This window comes from Mesoplodon bidens (genome assembly GCF_964165515.1).
Source record: "Mesoplodon bidens genome assembly, chromosome: 11".
Lineage (NCBI taxonomy): Eukaryota > Metazoa > Chordata > Mammalia > Artiodactyla > Ziphiidae > Mesoplodon > Mesoplodon bidens.
Window position 1 is genome coordinate 52,176,076 of NC_138167.1, and position 24,982 is coordinate 52,201,057.

The 24,982-nt window shown below is 39.5% G+C and overlaps 1 long non-coding RNA gene across 1 annotated transcript; it reads right to left on the reverse strand.

Moving 5' to 3' along the window:
* Nucleotides 1-10,079: 10,079 nt before the first annotated feature.
* Nucleotides 10,080-20,461, reverse strand: LOC308625214. Its single transcript, XR_014017070.1, has 2 exons — nucleotides 20,351-20,461; nucleotides 10,080-10,487 (listed from the first exon to the last, which is right to left on the reverse strand). It is a non-coding gene; the product is annotated as an uncharacterized lncRNA (long non-coding RNA).
* Between the last annotated feature and the right edge of the window lie 4,521 nt (nucleotides 20,462-24,982).

A 24,982-nucleotide genomic window follows, 5' to 3' on the forward strand; every position in this document is an offset into this window, starting at 1 on the left:
TAAATAAATAAACTTAAAAAAAAAAAAAAAGTGCTTCCCCAAACTACACTTTAAAAAAAAAAAAAAAAAACTGCTAAGCTGGCACAAAGTGTTTTCTCTCTACAATAACGGGAAAACTTGAAAATCAGCATTTGAACTGATGCAGAAAGTGTTTCAGTTAATTTATTGTTAGCACACAAAAATTAAAAATAAAACTCACTCATACAATTTTGTCTGAAATAGTTTTCAGCCTTACTCAAAAGAATATTCTTGACCATCTCATCTCTTACCTTGAGTAAACGTGTAGTATAAGGAAAACATAGTAGATTTTTTGGAGTTGGATAGACAGGCCTGGGTTCAAATAGTATTTTGCTACATACTCTATATAAAACAGATATCCTTGTCTAAAATATCTGGCTAATAATATGTAAGTTATGGAACACAGGAAGGATTAAACAAAATAGTAAAACATATGGTATATCCTTGTACATTTTCTATTCCTTCTTTTTAAGTTTCATTTCCATGGGTAATAGCTTTAGTGAAAGGCCTCACATTTTTACCAAAAAATTCCTATATGAATGTTTCACCAAACTTTTAATGGAGAAACTCATGAACCCCTTTGGGTCCATGACTTTTACTCAGTACCTCTTATGCATGTTATATGTTCAATTTGTACAATAGAATTCTCTGTAGAGAAAAAGATTTTCAAATTTCAATGGATCGCCACTTCAAACAATATTTAATTCATTCTTTTAGCAAGTATTTACTGTGTACTGTAGGAACAACTAAGATAGCATTATCCTGCTTATCTTATAGAGAAAAAGACCAGTATACATATCATTCTATTACAACATAGAAACTGAGGAACTAGTATCCTATGAACCACCAGCTTTGCCTAGAGACATAGTAGGATCCACAGAAGTAGTAACAGGCGATAGTATAAGATTACTATGAAAATAATTTTATCATTACAAATAGAGCATGTTTTAATGGCGTTTTACTTGTACATTCTTTTATGTTAATTTGCGTTCTTCTCTGTGAATGCATAGGTTGCTTTGTGTATGAATGCCTTGTCCCCAAAAAGATTTACTGCATTTTTTTTTTTTTTTTTTTTTTTTTGCAGTACGCGGGCCTCTCACTGTTGTGGCCTCTCCCGTTGCGGAGCACAGGCTCCGGACGCGCAGGCTCAGCGGCCATGGCTCACGGGCCCAGCCGCTCCACAGCATGTGGGATCTTCCCGGACTGGGGCGCGAACCCGTGTCCCCTGCATCGGCAGGCGGACTCTCAACCACTGCGCCACTAGGGCACACTGATCTCCTGCATTTAAGAGAGAGAAATCCAGGGAACTTATAAAAAAGATTCCCTCATTTCCAAAATATCATTATATCATATAACTTTTTCATAAAATATTTGTAAAACATAATAAAAATGTTAAAGAGCTCTTTAGACCTTTAATGATGTTATAAATACTAAGTTATAGCCCTTTTTAAAATTATTAAAGTTAGCTTTGTCATGTAACTGACCTATGTTACAATATTATCATTACTGAACAAGCAGTAATCATGAATTTACTTGAATCTGCAAAACCAAAGTTTCTAATACTTCATATGAGTTCCTCTGCAGGATTTAACAGCAAGAAAATAAACATCTTGTTTTAATGTGGGGGTGGTTATCAGGGTTCACACAATAGCTCAGTGACTATCTTTCTGAAACTGGTCTCACAGAAGTCAACTCACACTTGTGCCTTAGTAAAGATACACATACGCATGTAGGTTGAACCTTGGGTGCCCATAGAGAAGTCTTGAAATCTTGAATATCAGTTCCATATCCACAAATGCCCAGATCTCCTAAAGTTTATGGAAAGACTTTGAGACCCATCATCTTTTACTTCTTTGTAGTTGTCTCCATGAAAAACACAAACAGGATCATGGTAGGCCCACACCCACATGGGCACATCTCTGGCTTGTTCACCCTGAGTGGTCTTCTTCTATACTCTCATGGCTGACACTCAAGAAATACACAAAATAAAATAAATTACTATAAAAATGTATCTTCCTTGAGGAGGTCCAAATCCCTGCCTTTCCCCACTAAAGAAACACAACAATTTAATAATTCAGTACTCTTGCAAATAATCACATTTGAAATCTAACAAAAGGAGAATTAAAAGGGGAGTCAGGAAAGGTGGGTTTTAGTCAGCTCTGCCACTGCCAATCTGTACCACCTTGGATAATTCATTAATCTCTGTGCCTTCAGGGCCTAATGCACCCAAGGTTTATACTCCATGTACTTACGTGTATTTTTACCAATACACATACACAAGATTTCTTCATGTGAACAATAAGGGTACTGGACACAGATAATTAAGCCTATTTAATCCCTAAGATTCTAGTTATAAATAATTTATACCAAGTGGTAATAAATGCAAATTTTATTCATTTTGCATCTTAAAACTGCACATAGATAGATTGACAGGTTTGGTAAAGATTTAAATCACTTATTTGTCTCTGTATGTTTGAGAGTAATTGTCTTATACTTATGAGAGAACAGTGCTCTTCCTCCCGCTGTCTTTTGATTATGAGGACAATAACATGGGCAAGATGCAGATTCTGCACATCTGCAGAATAAAGAATGTTTGTTGCTTATTTTTCTATAGCAATGCATTGCCTCTGCATTGACATACTGGTAAGGACTAGAGAGCTGGAATATCTGAAAAACATAGGCTTTTTTTTTTTTCTTTTTCTAATTTTATCTTACCATATTTATGCAACTGCCTTTATCTGGGTAATATAAGCTTAGATCTTTTCCATACAGAAAAGGACCACAAAATGATTAGAATGGCGATACAACTCTTTCTAGAATTCAGCATCAGCCTACAGAGTTATGTGCTGTAATTATGCATATTGCAATTTAACCACCCCATCACAACTAGGATGATAGAGAAAATCAATGCTGTTGGGTCAAACATCCCTTCTGAAATATCATAAGAGGAAATGCAATACTATTCCGAGAAACAAGATAGGGAAGTTCATCTTACAGTGGAGTCTGCCACCAATCAAGCTTTAGAATTGAAAATCAGAAAAACCTGCAATAAATAGAAAGACTCCGAGACAGGTAGAGGCCCTTATTCTTTTCTTCATTGACCATAGTTAAGAAGCAAGGAACCAAGTAAAAGCTTGGCATAGACTGTATCTATACCACGTCATAGGAAGTGAATGATTAGGTCAACAAACAACTGGTTCAACAAGGCCTCCTCCCCCCCACTTATTTAGTGACTTAATCAGTAGCTGTGAACTAGTGCTGCCTCTTCCTCTACAATTCAGAATCTTTGGCTTCATGTTAACCCCGTGTTCTCAATTTATGCAGTCCATCGTGGAGAATTATGGAAACCCCATCAGTTTCACTAGAGTGATGTGATACTGAGAGGTATCTCAAGTTGAAAGAACAAGGAAGGAAAAGGAAAGTGATGAAAAGAAATCAAAAGTGGAGAGGTATTATGAAGATATGTAGTTCTTTAACATATTATGGACATATACATCCCTCTAATCGCTTTTTCTCACTCCGTCAAAAAATATATCAAAATCTGAACTGAGCCCATAAGGGTGATATTAAAATGTTAAGATTAAGAGAACTGATACAAAATCAAAAAGTAAGAGAAGGCTAAGATGGGGAGGGGGGAGTGCAGATTCCTTATAAATTAGAAAAACATTTGTTGAAAAGTTCATTTTATTTTCCAGTAAATGGAATGTTAAAAAAATGTCAGCAGTTACTTTTATGTACTTTCTATTCTCCACAAGAAACTTGATTCACTCAGACACCTAGAACTAATCATACATAAATGGGTAGAAGTGAGAATCTATTTGTATAAACTTACTTGCAAGTTTTAAAGTGCATATAGGAAAAGAACCAAAGTCCTTTTTAAAAATAACACTCTGAAGGTGTGCTTAAGATTCTACAAACTCATGAGAGAGGCATCTTTGAAAAGCGAGACCTTCTTCCCCCATTTTTTTGAGCTGCTAAGTAAGTGCAAGCATATACCTGCTCTACCACTAAGAACACATTTTCAAGAAGATAAGTCAAAAGTGGCCATAAAGTTTCTTTGCTTCTATTATTTTTTTAAATAGCATAATCACTCATGAGATAAACTGAGAAGCAGCTCTAAATTTAGATCATGAAACTAACCTCTCTGAAGAATAAAGCTCTTATGTTTGCATTAATATAGCTGATATAAGTAAATTTTATGCTAGTGGGAAATAAAGAAATAATTCAGGGTAAGCCTGAGCTTATAAAAAACTGTGCTTTTATATATTCTGCATTGATGCTAAGTGGAATCAACCAATTTAATGAGTGTTCCATCCAAAATACTCCAGGACAATGATGTTCATATACTAACATAATTTATAATCTGAAAAATAAAAGTTCGTTTTTTTAAAAAACTCCAAAGAATGGTGTAGGTCCTTGTCAGTTGACTCTAACATATTTAAATAGTTTCCACAGCCTTTGGGAAGAGTGGAAGCGTTCCTTAGTTGCTGTCTAGATTTATGAAAATCCTAAACCCATTCCAGTCATTTAAGGCCATAAATTCAAATTTTGCTCTTGTCAAGTCAGGACTCCAAAAAAAATAAAAAATAAACAAATGTACGTATTCTTCTCAATTATACAACAAAGGGAATATCTCCTAAATCACCCTCAATTCTTCCCCCAAGAGGAATTTTTATTCAATAATTAAGTTTTAAACATAACTCTTACTAACAGGAATATATTTCCCTTATCAGCCTGTTATCCTTTCAGGTGAGGCCAATGCCTTTGACAGAGATCCATAAAAATTACTTTCTGAGAGTAGATTAACAGCCACACTTTCTACACAAATTGCTTTTCTTAGCAATTTAAATTATATGAAGTTTTATTCAATTCCATCATTTATTCTTATTTTTAAAGAGCATACTTGAACCAATATTTGTATTCATTTACTTGTTGACTTTTCGAAGGCCCTTTATCTGCTCGAATGCTCCAGAATCCTGTGTGCTCCTTGACAACTGAAAGGGTTAGGGAAGCTAGGATATTTCTGTATTCTTTCACAGCTCCTAGTGTCCAAGTAACTTCAATTTATTTTAAACTCTTCATGGACTTCAGGTTGTGTGAAATTTTAGTTACACCCTTTTGCAGTAAAATTAATATGTATCAGATGTCAGAGAAAATAATGCTAGCATCATAGTTTGGGTCTCAAGCAGTTTATTTTCAGTAACTTCAACAATATTAATATATCACTGTAAAGAACTCTTTAGTTCATGATAGATAAGTCATTTTTAGAAAGTAATAATCATAATGCAGTTAATATCAGGAGCCTAAGAAATGTGGAGGATTCTGCTTGAATCAAATGGCCAAAATGACTCACTGGCATATGATAGCTAAGTCCTTTCTTTCTTTGCATCGAGTTCCTAAATCCGGGGTTCACCAAAATCCCTGTTCCCTCAGCTACTCTTTTATCTCAATCATCTCTCCAGAGTTTTAGACTGTCGTGCGCAGGAGACAAATGTAAGAAGAGAGAACTGTGGGATGACAATGCGTGTAATGGAGCAGAATGTACGGCCCACTAGTGTCCCTCACCATCCAAACAGCACTTTGTCTCCCTCCTCCCTTCCCCTCAAGCTGACAGTCCCATATGACTGCTCAAATGCCATTTGAAGTGGTAGCCCCAGGCTTTGAGTTTAAAATCCTTTATAACCTGCACACAAAACCAGTATTTTTAAAAAAAATTTCACAACACAGAAACATCCTACAATAGTAGGAGGCCTACTCAACATACAAGAATATGCAAACAAGCAGGTGTTTCATTTAGGCACTCTGAAATTTGACACCCTAAAATCTGAAGCCATAAACAGTTGAAAAGTACAACACACATTTAGGTGGCAAACTAAATAAATCGAGAGCTTTATTTCCACTTTCTCTTGTGTTGCCCTCCTGCCCACGTGCATAACCAGCTATCTGGTCTCTTGATTTATCACTGTCCTCTACGTTCAAAATGATACTGCTGATGGCTGACGGTGTTGTTTTACATGTGTGAAAGTGTGGTAAAAAGACGGCTGCAGTGACCAGGAGTTCTATCCATAAGGCATATGCAGGAAGGCAGCCATTTGGTTTACGGCTGTTGCAGCAATCTCCACAGCGTGTTACTGTTTATGGCTTTGGGCTCTTCACCTTGCATGCTACCTGACACCTTGACTCCAAACAAGTGACCTACTTTTCACTTCATGATCTGCTGTTGCTGTTTCCTGGCATTTTAGAGCCAGGCTGCCTCATTTGAAAACATACCTCTGTGTATCCTTTTAACACCTCTCCTGTGTCTTCAGCAATTCGCTCTGCTTCAGTTCCTCAGACAGCTGATACTTGCGTATTCTAGTGTCAGAACTGAGACAACTGGTGTGGGTGAGAGGCGGGGAAAGACTTCTGACTCACTAAATGTCTCTCACAACCTGTCATATGACTTGTAATTCTTATTATTGTTAAGGCACTGTCAATTTACATCCACAGTTAAAATGTGAAAGGTCCCCATAAATGATATACGGAAACAATAACCAATAATACCATAATAGTCACTATATCTTTAACATCTACTCTGAGCTAGCCACTGTATGTAATTGTCCTTAAAACCCAAAAACTCCTGCAAGGAGTTATTACTGTCTTGTATCCATTATACAGATGAAGAAAGTGAGATTCCAGAAGGACTACGTAACTTTTTCAGGATGGAAGATTTTCTAGCAAGTGACAGGGTGAGATTCAAATCCAGGACTGTCTGACCCCAAAGCTCAAGGCTGCCACAGTGTATGTTGATAATGCAGAGGAATGGCCTTGGTCAATCATTCACACTGAGCACAGGAGCTGGGATGCTCCGTAAATGTTTGATGAATCTGTGAATGAGCACCTTGCTGTGAATTAGTTTACCAGACTGGCTTCCGGTTACCTGGCAGGTATTCTGAGCAAGTGAGAGCCTGGACAAGTTCGTTGTGGTAGGAGGAAGGAAAGGAACAGTCTAGAGCAGAGGGCCCAGCACCAGCAGGCTGGGGTGAGACACCACCCAGAGAAACCAGGGAAGAATCACAAAATTACTGTAATGTTAGAAGGACAGCAGTGAGGAGAATGGAAAGAAAAAACCCAGCAAGATAAGAAAGTACCAAAACAACTCGGGGATCTATTGTTGCTCAAAGATGACTATGCTGCTCTCATCCCTTCTTTACCCGCTTTAACATCTCACATACAACATCACACAGCTAGGCAGTCATGGATGTGAGAGTAGAACCCAGAGCTTCTCCCGCTGGGAAATACAGCCTCCCATCTGCACATTCAGACTTTAAATTCTTGGAGGTGCAATTTACCTCACTTTGAGCTGTATTTTTCTCAGGCACATTACCCATTCTCTCAAATGTATTTCTATCCAGACTTGAACTGTAGAACAGAAAGATCTACATCCTTTTGAACACTGTATGATCAGGCCACCCAAGATGGCTGTTCTCTTGCTCTCTGTACACCCCTGCTCCACCAGTCCCTGCCTCACCTACACCCTACTCACATGACTGACCTTCTCTCTTAATCATAGAGCCTAATCAGTAAATGCCTACATACTTGCCCTGGCTCCAGCTAGTGATTGTTCTAATCTTTAGATCAGAACAACTCCTCTGTGATAGCTTATCAAAGGGGAGGTGAGGGGCCTGCTCCTCTGCTGGTTTCCCTGGTAACCGAAGAGCCAACTTGACGTCAGCTCTCCCTATAACTTCGCCCCCTCCCCAGTAGTGAAGACGGCTGTCATGTCCTGCCTGCCATCGGTGGTGCGGTGTTGCTCCAGGACCTCGCCTCAGACACGTAAGCCCCCCTCCCCACCATCCGTTAAACCATAGATGGCTCAGTCGTTGACTCTAGGCTCTGCAGTCTTGAGGCTGGGCAAGTACAGGGCTTGCAGTGCTGTGGGGTGCAGCCCACAACACTTATTCTAGCCCCATTATAGACATCTAAGATGTGCCGCAACAATGAGAATATACCTGAGGATCCCCTGGGGAGTCTCTCCCTCTGCTCCACTTCACTGTTAACCAGCTAGGATAGTGACATGGAAAACACAAGGGCACTGACAATGGCTGTGGGGTGAAGGAAGGAAGGAGGGAGGAAAGATGGGATGGAAGGGATAGAGTGAGGGAGGGAAGAAAAACAATCTTTAAAAACAAACAGGATCAAAGTTAAAGTGGATTGGAGGTTATCGTGTCTAGAGCCAGGGAAAGTGAACTGTGATTTAACTGGACCTGTTTAACTGGTGCTGTTGTCCTGTGAAAGAATGGTTCAGGAAGAAACAACAGCCAATGAGTAAGGGCTGTGAAATGAGTTTCTTTGAGAGGGAGCCTAATGAACCCTGGCAAGAGAAATGGACTGATGTGGGCTGATGTGGGCTGCCACAGCAGAGGACTACTGCATAAAGAAATAAGCTGTGCTTTATTTCTGAGGAAGGAAAAAAAAGAAGATTTCAGGATGTGAAAGGTGAAAAGGAAAAACAGTTCAGAAAACTTGAATGAAACCCAGCACCCAGCATCATCGGGAAGACTGGTAAAGGTATTATTATGAGTGTAGGTGGGATGGGCCCACTGAGCCAGTGAGTCACGTGACTCCAAGCAGCACAGTTCTAATAGTGAGGCCAAATGGAACTGGACCTGGGAGCTGAGTGGCAGATTCAGCTTGCTCTTAATGAGAGAGACCAGCCTAGTCCTAGGATCGAAGTAAACTGGTTTAATAAGATTGATCAGGGAATTCCCTGGCAGTCCAGTGGTTAGGACACAGCACTCTCACTGCCGAGGGCCCGGGTTCAATCCCTGGTTGGGGAACTAAGATCCCACAAGCCGTGTGGTGTGGCCAGAAAAAAAAAAAAAAAAAAAAGGATTGATCAGAATTGCCAGGTGAAAAGGCTAGTGATGAATGAACTGGTAGGTAGAAATGAGAAGTACATGGAAGAATCCGTTAACTAGTGAAAACTTTGCCAACCTGATAACTGAATAGCAAGCACAAAGGTAAGAATTTGCCATTTCTTTCTCTGGTATATCAATATATCCTTCACTTTCCTTTTACTGCAGTAAATCCAAGGTGCACATGACTTGTATTAAAATGTGCTGCACTGCAGTGAGTAAAGAGAAAGAAAAGGTGAGATGAGTCTCCATGCTCCTGAGGAGTCCTTGGTCACATTCCACTCAATTCTCCAACAAGCTTGACTCTCTACTGACAACAGGTCAGACATAACTGACATGAAACACCAGAGAGAAATTGTTCCTAAGAGTTTTCTCTTTTAGGAGCTGTCTCTGAGAACTCATTTAAGAGAGAACAGATAAAATAATGTCCAATCTAAGGCGGTAGGTAACAAAGAAGGAGGTACAGACCAGGATTGTAAGATGACATCATAAATTCAGAGAGGGAATATTGATACCTGTTTACAATGTTATTTGGCAAAGCTAGGCAACAAACAGGCTCCTAAATATTTTTTCAAGACAGTGAAGACTCTTTGAATTCCTAAATAACACTGAGTCAATATTTAGGAAAATGTTGAAATTCAAAAACTATATGCCAAATGTTTCAGTTATTATAGAAGTGAGTCTTGCTAAAGTTTAAAAATGTCTTTTAAAGAATAGAGAAACATTTATATATTTTGTAAGGTCTACAGTATTTCTAAATCTGATAAAGAATGCATATTTATCTGCTTTTGTACAAAGGAATATTTTTAGGTCTAGGAGGATTTGCTTCTCTTATTTAGCAAAGTTAAAGGAAAACTTTGACACTTTCTATCTTGTGATTACAGGGAATGTAGAATACCAACTAGCTGTGATTCACCTTTAAAACTACATGTATCCCTTGCTAACCAAATTCTTGCTCATTGTTATCCAAAATTCAGAAACCAAAGGGATTTGGATAACAACATCTCTCATTTTACAAACCTGCTCTCCTGGGTCTCTATGAACTAAACGGAACAGTTTTGGTGAAACAAAATCTCTCACTTATGAAATATACGTGGCTGCTAATAACGGAGACTGGAAATAATAGTGGCTTAAATAGCATGGAAGATGTTTCTTTTTTTAAAAAATATTTAAATATTTATTTATTTATTTGGTTGCACCGGATCTTAGTTGCGGCTCCAGGATTCCTTAGTTGTGGCTCACGGCCTCCTTTGTTGCAGCATACGGGCTCCTTAGTATGGCATGCGAACTCTTAGTTGCGACATGAATGTGGGATCTAGTTCCCTGACCAGGGAGCGAACCCAGGCACCCTGCATTGGGAACGTGGAATCTTATCCACTGTGCTACCACGGAAGTCCCGGAAGATGTTTTTCTTACATGTAAAGGAAGTCTGAAGGTAGGCGTGCCAGGTCTGATATGAGAGAGAGATTCCCCTCTGTCTTTCTTTTCCACTCTCCAGATTTGTGGCTTTTCTCATCAAGGTTGCCTCAGGTCCAAGACAGCAGCTAAAACTTCAGCCCTCACATCCTCATTCTAGTAAGAAACAGGAGGAAGTGGGAAATTAAAAAGGGTTCTCACCAGCTATTTAGCCTTGTTTTAAGAAGCCTTCAAGACTCACCCAACAGCTTTTCCATCTCATGGCCAGAATTTAATCACAAGGTCACATCAAGCTGCAAGTGAGGTAGAAATGCAAACTTTTATCTGGGTACCTTGCCATACCAAATAAAATCTGAGCTTTCTTGTTAAGAAAAAAGAATATTGTGTAGTACCCACCAGTCTCACCGAAAGTTATTAAAAATACATATGATCCAATATATTATTCAATGACTTTTTTTTTTTTTTTTTTTTTTTTTTTTGCGGTACGCGGGCCTCTCACTGCTGTGGCCTCTCCCGTTGCGGAGCACAGGCTCCGGACACACAGGCTCCGCGGCCATGGCTCGCGGGCCCAGCCGTTCCGCGGCATGTGGGATCTTCCGGGATCGGGGCACGAACCCGTGTCCCCTGCATCGGCAGGCGGACTCTCAACCACTGCGCCACCAGGGAAGCCCTATTCAATGACTTTTAAACATTCCCTTTCCTGGAATTCATTGTACTACTGTGCCCATCATTAACATATAAAATGTAAGTTAACTCCTTTACTGGCACATCCCTAAATAAAAGTCACCACATGAATCTAGTCTACCCCTAAAAGACAGAATACGATACACTGAAGCTTTAGTATAGTCTTTGTTAAGGAGCTGTACTTAGTAAAATGTTAATCCGTTTTGGATCCCAACAATGAAATTATGGTTTTCAGACATCTCCAAAGAGTAGTTTAGGATGAGGGTGAAGGGGCCTTAACCCTCCCATAATCTTGCTCAGCTCTAACTCCACACCCCCCCTCAATTATTTGATATGAATGGTTTTCTCAAGTTTATCTCACACACAGATACACATACACAAGCACAAACCCCCCTGCTAGGTTAGCTCAGCTTCACAATCCCTTGCACTGCTTTCAAACTAGACTGCAGATTCCAGCCCCAAATTCCTCTAATATGGAAATGCTGAAGTTGCCTCTGTTGTGACTACGAAAATACTTAAAGGACATAGAAGGTTGTCCCCCATTTTGGACTTAGTATTAGAGAGGCTTTCTCATGCGTGCTCTTAAAATGTTAGGTGAGCTTTTAGGTGTGAGTTAGAATCCCTAGAAAAGACAAAGAAACAGGGAAGGAAAGAGCACTGTATTTTCCAAGTAGTTTGCAAATACCCCCATTAGCCATTTAAACCATCCTACTCACATGAAGACATTAGAGATAATGAGATTGAGGTTCAAGATCCTGTTGCCAAGGCACTTCTCCAAAGCAGGGTAAAAAAATCCCACTTTAAATAATGCATTAAAAAGCTGGTTGCCTTGTGCTTTCCTGCACTTTGATTCCAATATGCATCCTTGTCATTATAAACAGCTCTTTTGAACCAAAGCATTCACTGTTTCATTAGAAAGTACATATCACTTAAGATTACTTCAGCCCAGATTTCACTCAGGTAGAGTAACAAAGCAATATTATTTGCTTGAACTGATCTTTAACCCAAACTGCCCTGTTTCCTTGGTGATTCATTCAAACACACAGAGCCCCACTGAAATGGAAGAATCTTCTGTGGTATACTCTATTGTGTTAAAAGTTTCAGCAATATTGCCAGGTGTTTATTACAGGTTGCTGGGGGTTATAATTACATGCATATAAAAAGTTGCTTAATGCTTGATCTTTTTTTTTTATGACCAAGGGTTATTTTTCTTATTTGATGCTTTATAGCTCTAAGGAAATGTATATGAGACAAAGCAGTTAACAGTGATATTGTGGTTTTATGAACCTATATAAGAAACCAACATTGGATCATTGCTTTTTTTTTTTTTTTTTTTTTTTTTCTTTTTGCGGTATGCGGGCCTCTCACTGTTGTGGCCTCTCCCGTTGCGGAGCACAGGCTCCGGACGCGCAGGCTCAGCGGCCACGGCTCACGGGCCCAGCCGCTCCGCGGCATATGGGATCCTCCCAGACCGGGGCACGAACCCGTATCCCCTGCATCGGCAGGCGGACTCTCAACCACTGCGCCACCAGGGAGGCCCTGGATCATTGCTTTTGATGTTTGGAAATTCAATCTAACTTTACTTGCTCTGTTTTTAATGACATTATTTTGAAACATACTGTATGTTTCATATTGTATACTTCAAAAGTACAGTATTGTGTTGAACTTAATTCCAACTAGCAGATATGAAGCCTAACACACACTGAGCACCTAATACATGTCAAAAGCTTTATAAAATCGTATCTTACTTGATGTCCATGACAATCATGAGACATCAGTATTGACATAAGAGAAAACTGAGACTCAGGTTAAAAATTTTTGTTCAGGGATATATAGCTTCTACATGGCTTTTTATCCTGTAACATGGTTTGTTCTTTAGGAAAGCCTAAAGCAAACAGTTCAGCTCTTTACAATAAATTATCTCACAAAGTAAAGAAGAAATTATTGCTTCCATCAAGTTTCTCATTCAGAGACAAGGTGGATGAATGATTCTTTATGTTTTATGTATATACCCATTATATACAAACGTGTACTACTTATGTTAATGCTGTACACACTGTATTCTCTTCCATTGTATAAAAACTTTATGGAGGATGTGAGTTTTTATTTTTCATTATTTTTTAACATCTTTATTGGAGTATAATTGCTCCACAATTGTGTGTTAGTTTCTGCTTTATAACAAAGTGAATCAGCTATACATATACATACATCCCTATATCTCCTCCCTTTTGCGTCTCCCTCCCACCCTCCCTATCCCACGCCTCTAGGTGGTCACAAAGCACCAAGCTGATCTCACTGTGCTATGCAGCTGCTTCCCACTAGCTATCTATTTTACATTTGGTAGTATATATATGTCCATGCCACTCTCACTTCGTCCCAGCTTATCCTTCCCCTTCCCCGTGTCCTCAAGTCCATTCTCTACATCTGCGTCTTTATTCCTGTCCTGTCCCTAGATTCTTCAGAACCATTTTTTTTCTTTTTTTAGATTCCATATATATGTGTTAGCATATGGTATTTGTTTCTCTCTTTCTGACTTACTTCACTCTGTATGACAGACTCTAGGTCCATCCACCTCACTATAAATAACTCAATTTCGTTTCTTTTTATAGCTGAGTAATATTCCACTATATATATGTGCCACATCTTCTTTACCCATTCATCTGTCAATGGACACTTAACGTTGCATCCATGGCCTGGCTATTGTAAATAGAACTGCAATGAACATTGTGGTACATGACTCTTTTTGAATTATGGTTATCTCAGGGTATATGCCCAGTAGCGGGATTACTCATAGTTCTATTTTTAATTTTTTGAGGACCCTCCTTACTGTTCTCCATAGAGGCTGTATCAACTTACATTCCCACTAACAGTGCAAGAGGGTTCCCTTTTCTCCACATGCTCTCCAGCATTTACTGTTTGTAGATTTTTTGATGAATGGCCATTCTACTGGTGTGAGGTGATACCTCACTGTAGTTTTGATTTGCATTTCTCTAATGATTAGTGATGTTGAGCATTCTTTCATGTGTTTGTTGGCGATCTGTATATCTTCTTTGGAGAAATGTCTATTTAGGTGTTCTGCCATTTTTGGATTGGGTTGTTTTTTTTTTTATATTGAGCTGCTTGAGCTACTTGTAAATTTTGGAGATTAATCCTTTGTCAGTTGCTTCATTTGAAAATATTTTCTCCCATTCTGAGGGTTGTCCTTTCATCTTGTTTATGTTTTCCTTTGCTTTGCAAAAGCTTTTAAGTTTCATTAGGTCCTATTTGCTTATTTTGTTTTTATTTCCATTTCTCTAGGAGGTGGGTCAAAAAGGAACTTGCTGTGATTTATGTCATAGAGTGTTCTGCCTACGTTTTCCTCTAAGAGTTTGATAGTGTCTGGCTTTACATTTAGGTCTTTAATCCATTTTGAGTTTATTTTTGTGTATGGTGTTAGGGAGTGCTCTAATTTCATTTTTTTTACATGTAGCTGTCCAGTTTTCCAAGCACCACTTATTGAAGAGGCTGTCTTTTCCCCATTGTATATTCTTGCCTCCTTTATCAAAAATGTGACCATATGAGAGTGGGTTTATCTCTGGGCTTTCTATCCTATTCCATTGATCTATATTTCTGTTTTTGTGCCAGTACCATACTGTCTTGATTACTGTAGCTTTGTAGTATAGTCTGAACTTAGGGAGCCTGATTCCTCCAGCTCCGTTTTTCTTTCTCAAGATTGCTTTGGCTATTCAGGGTCTTTTGTGTTTCCATACAAATTGTGAAATTTTTTGTTCTAGTTCTGTGAAAAATGCCAGTGGTAGTTTGATAGGGATTGCATTGAATCTGTAGATTGCTTTGGGTAGTATAGTCATTTTCACAATGTTGAGTCTTCCAAACCAAGAACATGTTATATCTCTCCATCTGTTTATATCATCTTTAATTTCTTTCATTGGTGTTTTATAGTTTTCTGCATACTTTTGTCTTTTGTCTCCTTAGGTAGTTTTATTCCTAGGTATTTTATTCTTTTTGTTGCAATGGTAAATGGGAGTGTTTCCTTTCAGATTTTTCATCATTAGTGTATAAGAATCCAAGAGATTTCTGTGCATTAATTTTGTACCCTGCTACTTTACCAAATTCATTGATTAGCTCTAGTAGTTTTCTGGTAGCATCCATAAGATTCTCTATGTATAGTATCATGTCATCTGCACACAGTGACAACTTTAATTCTTCTTTTCCGATTTGGATTCCTTTTATTTCTTTTTCTTCTCTGATTGCTGTGGCTAAAACTTCCAAAACTATGTTGAATAATAGTGGTGAGAGTGGGCAGCCTTGTCTTGTTCCTGATCTTAGTGGAAATGGTTTCAGTTTTTCACCATTGAGAACGATGTTGGCTGTGGGTTTGTCATATATGGTCTTTATTATGTTGAGGTATGTTTCCTCCCTGCCTACTTTCTGGAGGGTTTTCTTCATAAATCGGGCTTAAATTTTGTCGAAAGCCTTCTCTGCATCTACTGAGATGACCATATGTTTTTTCTCTTTCAATTTGTTAATATGGTGTATCACATTGATTGATTTGTGTATATGGAAGAATCCTTGCATTCCTGGGATAAACCACTTTGATCATGGTGTATGATCCTTTTAATGTGCTGTTGGATTCTGTTTGCTAGTATTTTGTTGAGGACTTTTGCATCTATGTTCATCAGTGATATTGGCCTGTAGATTTCTTTCTTTGTGACATCCTTTTCTGGTTTTAGTATCAGGGCAATGGTAACCTCGTAGAATGAGTTTGGGAGTGTTCCTCCTTCTGCTGTCTTTTGAAAGAGTTTGAGAAGGATAAGTGTTAGCTCTTCTCTAAATGTTTGATAGAATTCGCCTGTGAAGCTATCTGGCCCTAGGCTTTTGTTTGTTGGAAAATTTTTAATCACAGTTTCAATTTCAGTGCTTATGATTGGTCTATTTATATTTTCTATTTCTTCCTGGTTCAGTCTTGGAAGGTTGTGCTTTTCTAAGAATTTGTCCACTTCTTCCAGGTTGTCCATTTTATTGGCATATAGTTGTTTGTAGTAATCTCTCATGAGCCTTTGTATTTCTGCAATGTCAGTTGTTACTTCTCCTTTTTCATTTCTAATTCTATTGACTTGAGTCTTGTCCCTTTTTTTCCTGATGAGTCTGGCTAATGGTTTATCAATTTTGTTTATCTTCTTAAAGGACTTTTAGTTTTATTGATCTTTGATCAATATTGATCTTTAGTTTTATTGACTACTGTTTCTTTCATTTTTCATTTATTTCTGATCTGATCTTTATGATTTCTTTCCTTCTGGTATTACTGGGTTTTTTTTTTTTGTTCTTTGTTCTCTAATTGTCCTAGGTATAAGGTTAGGTTGCTTATTTGAGATGTTTCTTCTTTCTTAAGGTAGGATTGTATTGCTATAAACTTCCCTCTTAGAACTGCTTTTGCTGCATCCCATAGGTTTTGGGTCACCGTGTTTTGATTGTCATTTGTTTCTAGGTATTTTTGACTTCCTCTTTGATTTCTGCAGTGATCTCTTTGTTATTAAGTAGTGTATTGTTTAGCCTCCATGTATTGTATTTCTTACAAATTTTTTCCTTTAATTGATATTTAGTCCTATAACGTTGTGGTCGGAAAAGATACTTGATATGATTTCAATTTTCTTAAATTTACCAAGTCTTGATTTGTGACCCAAGATATGATCTATCCTGGAGAAGGTTCCATGAGCACTTGAGAACAAAGTGTATTCTGTTGTTTTTGGATGGAATGTCCTATAAATATCAATTAAGTCCATCTTGTTTAATGTTTCATTTAAAGCTTGTGTTTCCTTTTTTATTTTCATTTTGGATGATCTGTCCATTGGTGAAAGTGGTGTGTTAAAGTCCCCACTATGATTGTGTTATTGTCGATTTCCCCTTTTATGGCTGTTAGCAATTGCCTTATGTATTGAGGTGCTCCTATGTTGCATGCATAAATATTTACAATTGTTATATCCACTTCTTGGATTGATCCCTTGATCATTATGCAGTGTCCTTCTTTGTCTCTTGTAATGGTCTTTATTTTAAAGTCTACTTTGTCTGATAGGAGAATTGCTACTCCAGCTTTCTTTTGATTTCCATTTGCATGCAATATCTTTTTCCATCCCCTCACTTTCAGTCTATATGTGTCCCTAGGTCTGAAGTGGGTCTCTTGTAGACAGCATATACGGGTCTTGCTTTTGTATCCATTCAGCCAGTCTATGCCTTTTGGTTGGAGCACTTAATCCATTTACATTTAAGGTAGTTATTGATATGTAGTCCCTATTACCATTTTCTTAATTGTTTAGGGTTTGTTATTGTAGGTCTTTTCCTTCCTTGTGTTTTCTGCCTAGAGAAGTTCCCTTAGCATTTGCTGTAGAGCTGGTTGGGTGGTGCTAAATTCTCTTAGCTCTTGCTTGTCTGTAAAGGTTTTAATTTCTCCATTGAATCTGAATGAGATCCTTGCTGGGTAGAATAATCTTGGTTGTAGGTTTTTCCCTTTCTTCACTTTAAATATGTCCTGCCAGTCCCTTCTGGCTTGCAGAGTTTCTGCTGAAAGATCAGCTGTTAACCTTATGTGTTATTTGTTGTCTTTCCTTTTCTGCTTTTAATATTTTTTCTTTGTATTTAATTTTTGATAGTTTGATTAATATGTGTCTTGGTGTGTTTCTCCTTGGATTTATCCTGTATGGGACCCTCTGCACTTCCTAGACTTGTTAACTATTTCCTTTCCCATATTAGGGAAGTTTTCAACTATAATCTCTTCAAATATTTTCTCAGTCCCTTTCTTTTTCTCTTCTTCTTCTGGGACCCCTATAATTCGAATGTTGGTGTGTTTAATGTTGTCCCAGAGGTCTCTGAGACTGTCCTCAATTCTTTTCATTCTTTTTTCTTTATTCTACTCTGCGGTAGTTATTTCCACTACTTTATCTTCCAGGTCACTTATCCATTCTTCTGCCTCAGTTATTCTGCTATTGATTACTTTTAGAGAATTTTTAATTTCATTTATTGTGTTGTTCATCGTTTGTTTGCTCTTTAGTTTTTCTGGGTCTTTGTTAAACGTTTTTTGTACTTTCTGCATTCTATTATCAAGATTTTGGATCATCTTTACTATCATTACTCTGAATTCTTTTTCAGGTAGACTGCCTATTTCCTCTTCGTTTTTTCAGTCTGGTGGGTTTTTACCTTGCTCCTTCATCTGCTGTGTGTTTCTCTATCTTCTCACTTTACTTAACTTACTGTGTTTGGGGGTCTCCTTTTCGCAGACTGCAGGTTCGTAGTTCCCATTGTTTTTGATATCTGTCCCCAGTGGCTAAAGCTGGTTCAGTGGTTTGTGTAGGCTTCCTGGTGGAGGGGACTGGTGCCTGTATTCTGGTGGATGAGGCTGGATCTTATCTTTCTGTTGGGCAGGACCATGTCTGGTTGTGTGTTTTGGGGTTTCTGTGACCTTATTATGATTTTAGGCAGACTCTCAGCTAATGGGTGGGGCTGTGTTCCTGTCTTGCTTGTTGTTTGGCATAGGGTGTCCAGCACTGTAGCTTGCTGGTCGTTGAGTGGAGCTGGGTCTTAGCGTTCAGATGGAGACCTCTGGGAGAGCTTTTGTCATGTGATATTACATTGAGCCAGGAGGTCTCTAGTCGACCAATGCGCTAAACTCGACTCTCCTACCTCAGAGGCACAGGCCTGATATCCGGCTGGAAGACCAAGACCCTGTCAGCCACACAGCTCAGAAGCAGAGGGAGAAAATCAGAAAGAAAATAAATAAACAAATAAAGTAAAGTTATTAAAATAAAAAATAAAAAGTAATTATTTAAAATTTAAAAAATTAAAAATTAATAAAGAAGAGAAAGAACAACCAAACCAAAAACTAAATCCATCAATGATAACAAGTGTTAAAAAGTGTACTAAAAAAAAAAAAAAACGGGCCTCCCTGGTGGCGCAGTGGTTGAGAGTCCGCCTGCCGATGCAGGGGATACGGGTTCGTGCCCCGGTCTGGGAGGATCCCATATGCCGCGGAGCGGCTGGGCCCGTGAGCCATGGCCGCTGGGCCTGCGCGTCCGGAGCCTGTGCTCCGCAACGGGAGAGGCCACAACAGTGAGAGGCCCGCATACCGCAAAAAGAAAAAAAAAAAAAAAAAAAAAAAAAAAAAAACAGACAGAACCCTAGGAAAATGGTAAAAGCAAAGCTATACAGACAAAATCACACAAAGAAGCATACACATTCACACTCACAAAAAGGGCAAAAGGCAAAAAAATATGTGTATCATTGCTCCCAAAGTCCCCCACCTCAATTTTGGGATAATTCGTTGTCTATTCACATATTCCACAGATGCAGGGTAGTACATTAAGTTGATTGTGAAGATTTAATCTGCTGCTCCTGAAGCTGCTGGGAGAAATTTCCCTTTCTCTTCTTTGTTCACACAGCTCCTGGGTTCAGCTTTGGATTTGGCCCTGCCTCTGCGTGTAGGTCACCTGAGGGCATCATTTCTGGCCCAGACAGTATGGGGTTAAAGGAGCAGCTGATTAGGGGGCTCTGGCTCGCTCAGGCCAGGGGCAGGGAGGGGTACGGATGAGGGGCGAGCCTGCGGCGGCAGAGGCCGGCATGACGTTGCAGCAGCCTGAGGTGCACTATGTGTTCTCCTGTGGAAGTTGTCCCTGGATCACAGGACCCTGGCAGTGGCCGGCTGCACAAGTTCCCGGGAGGGGAGGTGTGGATGGTGACCTGTGCATGCTCACAGGCTTCTTGGCGGCTGCAGCAGCAGCCTTAGCGTCTCATGCCCGTCTCTGGGGTCCGCGCTGATAGCCGTGGCTCGCGCCCGTCTCTGGAGCTCGTTTAGGCGGTGCTCTGAATCCCCTCTCCTCGCGCACCCCGAAACAATGGTTTCTTGCCTCTTCGGCAGGTCCAGACTTTTCCCCAGACTCCCTGCCAGCTAGCTGTGGCGCACTAGCCCCCTTCAGGCTGTATTCACGCCGCCAACCCCAGTCCTCTCCCTGGGATCTGACCTCTGAAGCCCGAGCCTCAGCTCCCAGCCCCCGCCCGCCCCGGCGGGTGAGCAGACAAGCCTGTCGGTCTGGTGAGTGCTGGTCTGCAGTGATTCTCTGTGCAGGGATCTCTGCTTTGCCCTCTGCACCCCTGTTGCTGCACTCTCTTCCGTGGCTCTGAAGATTCTCCCCCGCCATGCCCCCGTCTCCATCAGTGAAGGGGCTTCCTAGTGTGTGGAAACTTTTCCTCCTTCACAGCTCCCTCCCACTGGTGCAGGTCCGTCCCTATTCTTTTGTCTCTGTTTTTTCTTTTTTCTTTTGCACTACCCGGGTACGTGGGGAGTTTCTTACCTTTTGGGAAGTCTGAGGTCTTCTACCAGCGTTCAGTAGGTGTTTTGTAGGAGTTGTTCCACAGGTAGATGTATTTCTGATGTATTTGTTGGGAGGAAGGCGATATCCACGTCTCACTCCTCCACCATCTTGAAGCTGCCTTGGATGTGAGTTTTTAAATGTCATTATTTGACAATTGACCAGACAGATCTAGGTCAGAAGTACTAAACTACAAGTTGATAGTTCAGATATGACCTGTAGTCATGGCTTTTTTTTTCTTTTCTCACTCATTGGGATTTTAAAAAATTTAAACAGAGATTTTACATAAAATCCCAATTTCTGAGTTTATTTGAAAACCAGAGGATTGGTTGCCCAGGCCCAGACTCCCATGGAGTTGGAGTTGAGTAGTAGCAGCTCCCTTTAGATTGAGCCTGTGGTCCATCCGGGTACTGCAGCCTCCATCTGTCACCTTTATTCATTTATGTTATTTAACTGCCCTTGGGATGCATTTGATTTGTGACTTCTGAGGTTCTAAGCACCAGCTCCACCAAATTGTAAAAAGTATAAATTCTAAGACTATTTTTCAGATCCAAGATCCATCTCCCCTCCTACAGTAATTGCCTTTCATTCATGGAGCAGTGTGCACTGGGTAAACCAGCCAACTTGGCCAAGGATGATTTGATACCTGAGCCAAGCAGGATCAATCATATGCTCTCCTAGGAATGTGGAACTTAGAAACAACTATTCAATCTCTGCATATGGCTAGAACTGTGACTGTCAATTGGGAAGGGTAAAGTGGCCATATTCTGTCATTTTGAGTGCACAAGTAGAGAGATCCTGTTAGGAGAGAGAGAGAAAAAGAGAGAAGCAGAAATGAAGCCAGGCTCTTGGGATACATGAGATTCTCCTGTATCCTTATAATAAATCCTGTTATTTGCATACATTGGCTTAAATGGTTTCCATCTCTTGTAAACACTTGCCCTAGCCTTAAAAGCTGCTGACTTCCTCTCTCTATCCCTCAGATTTTCAAATATCTGAAAGTTAAAAAATAAAACCTGATAATACATCATTCAGCCTGTCAGATGGGATTATATTGGTGCTCAAATAAGTCTACCTGTGTTCTTTCAAAATTTTAAACCGTTATACAAATCAAAGATAGTATTATTATGACAGTTCTGACAAATGTTTAACATCTGGAGACATAATAGATGAGGAAAAGTGGGAAAATATTCATGCTTAGAGCAAAGGATTCATATATATAAATTATAGGAATAAGAATACATAATTTGATAGGGCCGACAATAAGGTGCCACTGTTTTACATCAGTTTTTAAAGAAAGAGGTAGGGTGAGAGGAGGCAATTTTTATAACTGTCTGAGTAGTCACTGCTAAAAACATAAAAATAGTTACCATAAAAATAAAGGTTTTTTAAGGAAAAATCTTGCAATGCAGATTTTTCAAAAGAAATTTGGTTGACTTGCATAAACTAATTGGAACTATTTCCAAACAGTTGTTTTACTGAGTGGATATACAATCATTTAAATTACCAAAGAGTCATACAGTTTGATAGCTTAAAAAAAGCCTTCTTGGAAAACTGTTCAGCATCCTTATTTTGCAGTTCCACTGAGGATAAGTGACTTATCAACATTCATTTCCACATGTATAATAAAAGTCATCAAGATCTTTTAAATTCCAGAAATGTTTACAGAGCACTGTGATCATGATTATATCCCCAATTTGAGAAACAGTGTATTGAATGGAAGAACAAATGAATAAATAAGTAATAAATACATGTGAGATGCAAAAAGGAGCAAGATGAAGTCCTTGATATCAAGGATTACACAGTCTAATAGGAAGACTGCAGTAAGTTCAAGTACATCTATGACTACAGAAAAGATTAAGAGAGGTGCTAGAACAGACACACAAAATGCTAAAGGCATTTAAAGAAACAAGACTTCTTACATATTTGACATTGAAAAAAGGTTTCATGGAAGTTGATATGGCTCCAAAGGATGGGTTAACTATTAAAAGGCAGAGACAGCAGAAAAGTGCTGGGTGTGTAACTAGGGAGTGAGGAGTTGTCTGCCAGATCAGTAAAACAGCATAAGACAGTGCAGTGTAGTTGGACTGGGACATAGGGCACAGTTAGAAAAGACATGGCAGAGGGCCTTGGGTGCCAGGCTGACAAGCTTGGACCATATTCTGTAGGTAGTGGGAGGCATTGAGAGTCAGCATGTGGGGGATTGACCAGTCCAAGAGCATTTCAGGAAATGAACTTGACACCTGAGCATGGATTTGTTCATATGGGGCCAATATAGAAAATAATATAAGGTAAGGTAAGAAGAGTAGAGCAACAAGACACAAAAAAGGGAACCCAAAGATGTTTTGCTTCTGAAAGTAAAATGGTTGAATCTATAAGATTTGGAAAATAATCAGATGTGAGGATTTGAAAGAGGTATAAGTGAGGGACTGGGTAAATGGGATACTTTATTTTTTTTAAGATTAATTGCCTACTCTGTCTTCTTTTTCTTTTTTTTAACATTAATTGCCTACTTCATTGAACTTTGCTAGGTAATTGACAAGAGTGATTCACTCAATATAGATTTGATATGGAAGAGTTCAGCCTCACAGTTCCAAATTTGAGCAATTTAATTACGATCTATGTTAATTTTGTATCTGATACATGCAATGTGGTTAATATAAGCAAGGCCTCCCAGGTCTGGAGTCAGCTGTGTAGCAGGTTAGAAGGACCTGTTTTTAAGTGATGATATCACATTGAGAAACACTGAAGTCTAGAGTAGGGCTAGTTGGATGAAGATATAATGAATTCATTTTTCACATATGTCGACGAATGAGGTAAAGAAGACAGAGAAGGAGTTAAAGGGTATTAGTCAGGGTTCTCCAGAGAAACAGAATCAACGAGATGTGTGTATATTCAGAAAGAGAGATGTATTTTAAGCAAATGGCTTAGGCAATTGTGGAGACTTGACGAGTCCAAAATCTGATGGGGTAATTCTGCAGACTGGAGACTCAGGGAAGAGTTTCAATTCAATTCAAAAGGCAGTCTGCTGGCAGAATTCTTTCTTGCTCTAGAGAGTTCAGTCTTTGTTCTAATAAGGTCTTCAACTAATTGGAAGAGGCCCATCCACATTGTGGAGGACAATCAGTTTTATTCAAAGTCTACCATCTTAAACTTTAATCTCATCCCCAAAACACCCTCACAGTAACATCCAGAGTAATGTACAACAATAATACTCTGGACACTGTGGCCCAGCCAAGATAAGAGGGGGATCAGTTTAGTGCAGTGTCAAAGAAGAGAAAAAGGAGTATGTCAAAAAGAAGCAACGATCAACAGTATCAAAAGCCTCAAACATCTGTAGCAGGTTGATGGTTGAATGGTGACACTCCAGAAGATATGTCCACATCCTAATTTTGGAACCTGTGAATGTTACTTTATTTGGAAAAAGGATCTTTGCGGATGCAATTAAGTTAAGGATACTGAAATGAAGAGATCATCCTGGATTATCTGAGTGGGTCTTAAATCCAATGACAAGCGTCCTTATGAAAGTAAGGCAGGGCTTCCCTGGTGGCGCAGTGGTTGAGAGTCCGCCTGCCGATGCAGGGGACACGGGTTCGTGCCCCGGTCCGGGAGGATCCCACATGCCGCGGAGTGGCTGGGCCCGTGAGCCATGGCCACTGGGCCTGCGTGTCCGGAGCCTGTGCTCCGCAACGGGAGAGGCCACAACAGTGAGAGGCCCATGTACCACAAAAAAAAAAAAAAAAAAGAAAGTAAGGCAGGGGAAGATTTGAGACCCCCAGACGAGGAAGAAGCAATGGGACCGTAGAGGCAGAGATTGTAGTGGTATGGCCACAAATCAAGAAATGCCAACAGCCCCTAGAAGCTGGAAGAAGTAAGGAAAGATTCTCCCCTAGAGCCTTCAGAGGGATGGCAGCTATGATTTTGGACTTCTGGCCTTTAGAACTGTTAGAGAATAAATTTCTGTTGTCTTAGGCCACCCACTTTGTGCTAATTTGTTAATTAGCAGCTACAGGAAACTAATAAAAACATCTGAGAATAATATAATCGATTTTGCTATCAAGAAGGAAGACATTGGTCATATTCAAGAAAATGCTTTCAACAGAGTGGTATGGAGAAAGCCATATGCAAAGGTTCTAAGACAGAGGTTCACAAACTTTCTCAGTTCATGGGGTCTTTCATAACTCAGTGATTTTTTCATAGTATTCCTAAGTCAAAAGAAATACTTAATAGTTCAGTTTATTAAGTAGTCAGTTCCAAACAGCTTAATCAGTATTTATGTACTAGCAACTTAGATGCTGTTTGAAAAGTAATACATAAAAATGGAAAGAAAAAATATTTGATTTTATTTTTAAATAATCACAGTTACTTACTAATGGGATGCATGCACCTGTTACACACTACAGAACTTCCTAAATTTTGGAATTAGATGCTAGCCACTGTCATTTCCTGTTCAACACTGATTTTTGCCCTGTAATTGCTTTTATCACAGCAACCACTGAATATCCAGCTTTTCAAAGATATGACATTATAGGGCTTCCCTGGTGGCGCAGTGGTTGAGAGTCCGCCTGCCGATGCAGGGGACACGGGTTCGTGCCCCGGTCCGGGAAGATCCCA